Genomic DNA, 6,638 nt, shown 5'->3' with positions numbered 1-6,638 from the left:
ATCATTTTGCCAATTTAGAATGAACAAAGAGTGTGTACATTGGGGCCTCATAAATAAAGGGCGGATAAGGCGTAACCAAACCAACCACCAATTGCCTTGCGTGGCAAATAGGCCTCCTTGCCCCCTTCCTTCTTTGTCCTCTTCCTCCAATTCCCCCCTTAACACACAAATGGCTACACATTTACATTATTATTTTCTTCTTCCTTATTATTCATTTTCCTCTTAATCAAATTAAATTTAAATGGAGCCAAATTCAACTGCACTACGTCGTCTTTCTCTTATAGCTTCCCATTTTCCTCTTACTCATTGCTCTTCTTCTCCTCATTTGGGCTTCAATTGTAGCTCATCATCCAATGGTGAAAATCAAAAAAATACTTGTGTTTTTTGTTTGATTGTTAGAGGTAAAGCACCCTCCATAAAGGTACTGTCTTTTTTTTTTTTTTTTTTAATCATTTGGGTTAATTGGTAGTTGTCTTCAGTTAGCTTCAATAATCAAGATTTGAGTTAATTTCATGGTTTTTTCAGCTGTTTGAGCTTATTATGAGGACCCCTTTATGTTAAAAAATAAAATAAAATTCAGTTATTCCCTCCAACAATAACAATAACATACTAAGTATATTTCCGGTCTGGGGAGGATAATGTGTACACTTCCGGCTCAGGACATATAACAGTATAACAAGCAAAAACAAAAACATAAAAAACACACAACAGAATGTGATAACACACTGCTAGCCAATACAGGAAATAAGACAACTACATGATAATACTATAAACTATCTACTCGAAATCATAGACATCATCGAAGCACCACGAACACGAACAAGAAACTCAAGGTGCAGATACAAACAAAGCCCTCTTGAACTCCTATCCACTAATCCTCTACCCTAATCCGCGTCCTCCACACCTTCCTACCATAAGCTGGAACTGCTCCATATCATACCTAATCACCTCCTTCTAATATTTCTTCGGCTTACCTCTACCCCTCCTAAAACCATCCATAGCCAGCCTCGCACACCTCCAAAGTGGAGCATCCGTGAACCTCCTCATCTCATGCTCGAATCATCGCAACCTCACTTCCCGCATCTTGTCCTTCACCGAAGCGACTCTCACCTTCTCCCGAATAATCTCATTTCTAACCCTAATCCATCGCAACATCATCATCTCCACCACCTCCGTTCCTTTTATATGCCACATTTGACTTGGCACACTCGTTAAGAAAACAATTAATAACATAGCTGTTTTACTATAATACCCTTATTAAATGATGTTTATATTGTGTCTCGAAATTAATTTGGAGAAAAGACAATTAATGTTAAGGGTAAAATAGGAAAAAAAGTTGTTTTTTCTTGATATGTCAAAATGATAAGTTAAAGTAGAAATACAGTTAGTAAATTAGTGTCAAATAAAAGCGAACGAAGGGAGTATTTTAAACAAACCCCAGCTTCAATTTTGTAAGCTTTTATTGAGTACAACAATAACATAGAATGTAAAGCATCCTATCTTAGAAGTAGAGAGTCTGTTTCCAATAACACCCCTGTTTCCAATAACACCCTTGGCTTGTATAGTCTAAAGCAATCCCAAAAAGGAGTAATCGAAGTACAAGAAACGATAGATAATAACAGAACAGAAACTACAATAAAATAATATGATAATTAAAGAATGGTCGCATTTTCTGTCTGATTGTTAAAGAGTAGAAGCTAGAACAATCACTTTCCTCATTTGGGTCAATATGTCTTCGTCATCAATTAGTTTCACTAATCAAGTTTTGGGTTGATTTTATAGTTTTTCAATTGTTTAATCTCATTATAAGGAACCTTTTTAAGTAAAAACCAATTCATTCGCACCCAAGAGTGTGGCGTAGTGGTCAATGACGTGGTTGAGAACCATGGGTCTCATGTTCAAATTCCAATAGAGACAAAAATATACTAGGGGATTACTTCTTGTTTGTCTTAAGCCTTGGTGGACAGAGTTGAGTTACCTGGTGCCTGTTGCTGGTGGCAGGTGGCAGGTGGCAGGTATCCGTGGAATTAGTCGAGGTGTGTGAAAGCTAGTTCAGACACCACGCTTATAAAAAAAAAAAGTTTGAACTGCATAAAATCGACCACGGGTGTGCCAAGTTCTATTTTTGCATGTATCCTAATTATAGATGATTTTTTCACATTGGTCAAACAATAACTGAGTCGACCTATTTCTTAAGTAACTTTCACTGAGAAGCAAGCTTCATGTTCCTGCAGCGAAATATTTCAATCCATAGTTTGTTATTCATCTTAGTTTACCAAATACAAAAGTAGAATGTTTGGTAGAGGTAGCTTTTGTATGTTATTCATATTTTACTTATAGGTTTGAAATCTTTAGTTCTTGAGCCAACGGTCTATTGGAAACATACTTTCTACCTACTTCCCAAGGTAGCTAAGGTCTGTGTACACACTACCCTCCCCATACCCTACTTGGGGATTGCATTGGGTATGTTGTTGTTGGTTTGAAATCTTTTGTCAAAGATTGCCAAATTAATGAATGGGAAGAGAACGATTTTTCAAATTCTTGCGTATTTTATTTGAATGGCCTGCAAACATTGGTACATGATGATTCCCTTTTGGGTACTATACACTCATTTTAGGTACATTGAATTTGGACCTAACATTATTGTTTCTTAATTAGGTATTCTACTGATAGAGCTCTTAGCTAAAATTAGAATGAGATAAAGAACATGTGTATATAAGTTGTCCAAACCTTGGTGGGCAGAGTTCACCCGGTACTTGTATTGGTGGGAAGTAGCAGGGGTATTTCGTGGAATTAGTTGAGATGCGCACAAGCTGACTCGAAAGCCATGGTTATCACTATTGAAAAAGTAACAGTTTTATATAAGAAAGGGTGAAACTTTCACTTTTACGGGGCGGAAAGTGTTAAGAGTATCCTACATTGGTTGATGGAATGAGTTATTATATCCTTATATGGTTTTGGACAATCTTTCACTTCCTAGGCTACCTTTTAGGGTTTAGCTAATCCCAATATCCATTTCTTTTATATGGCATTCGAGTCAAACCTGTCCTGTTGTTGTATTTACCTATGTAGCACCCCATGTTATGTTATTCGCACTTTAGATGTCCATCTTCCTGAGCATGGGGGGAAAGGGGTTGTTGGAATATCTACACATTGGTTCTCCTTATATGATCTTGGATAATCCTCATTTTTTTTTTTTTGAGAACTGGTAACATTTTGTATTCCTCAGCATTAAGGGCTATGCTGGCTACCTCCAAAAAGTGTTACAAAAGAGAAAGAAAAAGATAGAAAAAAAATACTTACAAAGCTCCTCTGAAATCCACTAATTGGATCTTCTCTTCCACTTCCTGTTCTTTAAACCAGAAACCTAAAGTAGTGATGGCTTTCCACTTATATTTATGTATTGTACATTCCTTTCGTACAAAATTCTCTGGTTCCTTTCCTTCCATATAGTTCACCAAATACATGCTGGAACTGTTCTCCACCACCTTTTCTGGTTCTTACTTTCTCCCCTCGTAAACCAGCAACTTAGAAGATCTGGTGTGTGCTTTGGCATAGTCCAGCATTCGTTCGCTAAGCTAGTGAACAGAGCCCACACCTGTGCAGTATCCTTAAATTGCAGGAAAGTATCCTTAAACTCTTGAAAAGCCTTTATCGTCCTAGAAAATCTATAACTTATCCGTACCACCAAGAAAAAGACAAAGATGAGCAAATGGATTCTTCCATTCATATGCACGACTGGTTGGAACCTAATGGGCTGTAAACAACCACCGGGCTTAATTGAATCACTCTTTGTCAGCTCATATGCTCTACTAAAATACAGAGATAGACCAGTCGTTTATCACCTTATCTTGCGTTCTTGCTATATACATATGTTTTACAACACAACTCCACAAAAATATAATTAGTAGAGTTAAAATATACAATGTCTATTAGAGTTAAAAGTTCTCCATATTTCAGCAAAAATTACATTTTTTAAAATTGCACATTTCTTTGTCGAATGTGAAAGTTATTGATTTCCTAGGATGATTGAGGCTTTTCATGAGTTTTTCTTTTTTTTTCCAATGTGGTGTTATCATAGCAATCAAAAATGAAGAGAAAAGGTCTAGCAAAGTGTTGATAGGCTCAATTCTTCACGATCCCTTTCTTTCAATTCTTCATGACCATATGAGGAACATAGTCGATGATGGAGGCTATAAGTGTTGGATGTGACAATTTGAAGAAGAGACTGATTTTGTCAATGTTCAAGAGCCTGCCAAAATTAGTATTTTGGAGAAAAAAAGTTGAAATGGAGTTTATATCAGCCAAGAGGCTGGAAAGTTGTGATCTCGGAGAAGAAAATTAAGAAGTTGAAAACTATCATTTTGGTTTCATAAGGTTTGTTTCTTGTTGGTAAGATGATGTTGAAAACAATCAAACTGATGTTCATGTGCCTTGTACCTTATATTGAGTATGTTTTTGTCTTTGTCCTTTTCTTTGTCGAATGTAAAAGTTATTGATTTTCTACGATAGAGGATTTTCATGAGTTATATTTTCCGTTCATTTCCTTTTTTCCAATGTGGTGTTCTCGTAGCACAAAGAAATCTAGCAAAGTGTCGATAGACTCAACTCAATTCTTCATGATCCTTTTGTTTCTTTCAATTCTTCGTGACATAGTTGATGACTTGGAGGATATTAGTTGTGAAGGGGACAGTGCAAGTTTGAAGAAGAAACTTGAAGAGATTGATTTTGTCAATGTCCAAGAGGCCGCCAAAATTAGTACTCCCTCCGTTTCATAATAAATGAATTGTTGGATTTTGGCACATAGTTTAAGGAAAAAACATTAAAGACATAAATTTAACACAACTTTTCATTTTTACCCCAAAAAAAGAAAAAATTGACCTTGTAATACCTTTTCAAAAGTTAATTGGTTGTCAAATCATAAGGGTAAATTTGAAAAAAATTTTAATGATTCACTTATTTTGAAACACCAATAAATACCCCAACAATTCACTTATTCCGAAACGGAGGGAGTATTTTGGAGGAGAAAGTTGATCTTTTATTGAGCAATACTAACTTAGTTTTTTATTGGAGTTGTGTTATTAAAATTGTATTTATAGCAAGAATGCAAGATGAGGTGATAAATTCTAGCCTATCTTTGTATTTTACTAGAGCATATAAGCTAACAGAGTGATTCAATTATGCCTGGAGGTTGTTTACTGCCCACTAGGTTCCAATCAGCCGTGCATATGATTTGGAGAATCCATTTCCTGATATTTGTCCTTTTCCTGGTGGTGGTAGGGATAAGGTATGCTTACACTTTACGCTCCTTAGACCACACTTTGTGCGATTATATTGGGTATGTTATTGTAGTCTTTATCCCTTTCCTTGTCGAAAGTTATTGATTTTCTAGGACGATAGAGGCTTTTTATGAGTTTTTCTTTCCTGTCATGTTTTTTTTCCAACGCGGTGTTCTCATAGCTATCAACACTGAAGAAAAGAAGTCTAGCTAAGTGTTAATAGACTCAATTCGTCATGATACCTTCCTCTTTTAATTCTTCAGGACCTTACTAAAACATAGTTGATGACATGGAGGCTATTAGTGTTGGAGGGGACAGTTTGAAGAAGAAACTTAGAGATTGATTTTCCATTGTCCAAGAGGCTGTCAAAATTAGTATTTTGGGGGAGAATGTTGAAGAAATGGAGTTTATAACAACCAAGAGGCTGTACGTTACGATTCTGGGAAAGAAAATCAAGAAGTTGAAAACTATCATTTTGAAAACCAAGTGAAGCATTTCACCTTGGTAGGAGCCAGATTGTGCTCCAAGGACCTGTAGAACTTCCAGCTCTTTCTCTTAGTCCCAGTTGTAAAGTGTATTCGCAGAGAAATTCCCATCATTGTGATGTCCCCATAGGAACGTGTGGAGGATGCAGATTACGGTAGAGGTTTAGCGGGTAAGTGTACGTCCTTACTAGTACGGAGGAGTGCTTTGTTTGTCGATTTACCTGTAGTCATAGTGTTGTGAATGTGTATTGTAGTTTCTTATTCGTGGTGTTTTGGGGATGTTTGTGATTTTGGATGGGTAGTTCATATTATTACTCTATGGGTGTCTTGTTTCTTCTATTATCTGGAGGTGTGTTGCCATATTTTGTTGTTTGTTTTATGTTTCTCTGCTTGGTATACTGTTATTTGTCATTAGCCGAGGGTCTATCGGAAACAACCTCTCTACTTCATATGAGATAGTGGTATGGACTGCGTACACTTTACCCTCCCCAGACCCCACTTTGTGGGAATACACTGGGTATGTTGTTGTTGTTGTTGTCGTGATGTCCCCATACTAATCTGTCTGGATAATCCCCATTTTTTAGCTTACTTTCAGGACTTGTTGGGCTCAAGGGTCATTTTTACTGCAGCAAGAGTTATCACTTAAAGGAAAGAACTTGATAGGCAGAAAGCCAAGTTTCACAAGCTAGATTTTCTGCACTAACTCTGATTTTGAAATCTTGTACTACTTTTAAGTATCGATTACAAGCACGACATGTTCATTAGCTTCCTACTTGTTTATCGTAATTATCAAAACTTGATTTAGATGGAGTCTTGGGACAGACTTTATTGTGATAAAAAGTTGCAGACTTTTTGTGAGAGATGTAGTTACAAC

At 36.5% G+C, this 6,638-nt stretch overlaps 1 long non-coding RNA gene across 1 annotated transcript; it reads left to right on the top strand.

Annotated features, from left to right (window-relative positions):
• The first annotated feature begins 74 nt into the window (after nucleotides 1-74).
• On the top strand, nucleotides 75-5,761 carry LOC124892574. The gene is made up of 2 exons (XR_007050324.1): nucleotides 75-421; nucleotides 4,082-5,761. It is a non-coding gene; the product is annotated as an uncharacterized LOC124892574 (long non-coding RNA).
• Nucleotides 5,762-6,638: the final 877 nt, after the last annotated feature.

Source organism: Capsicum annuum, unplaced genomic scaffold (assembly GCF_002878395.1).
Source record: "Capsicum annuum cultivar UCD-10X-F1 unplaced genomic scaffold, UCD10Xv1.1 ctg48571, whole genome shotgun sequence".
NCBI classification, from domain to species: Eukaryota; Viridiplantae; Streptophyta; class Magnoliopsida; order Solanales; family Solanaceae; genus Capsicum; species Capsicum annuum.
This window is presented reverse-complemented; position numbering and strand designations above follow the sequence as displayed.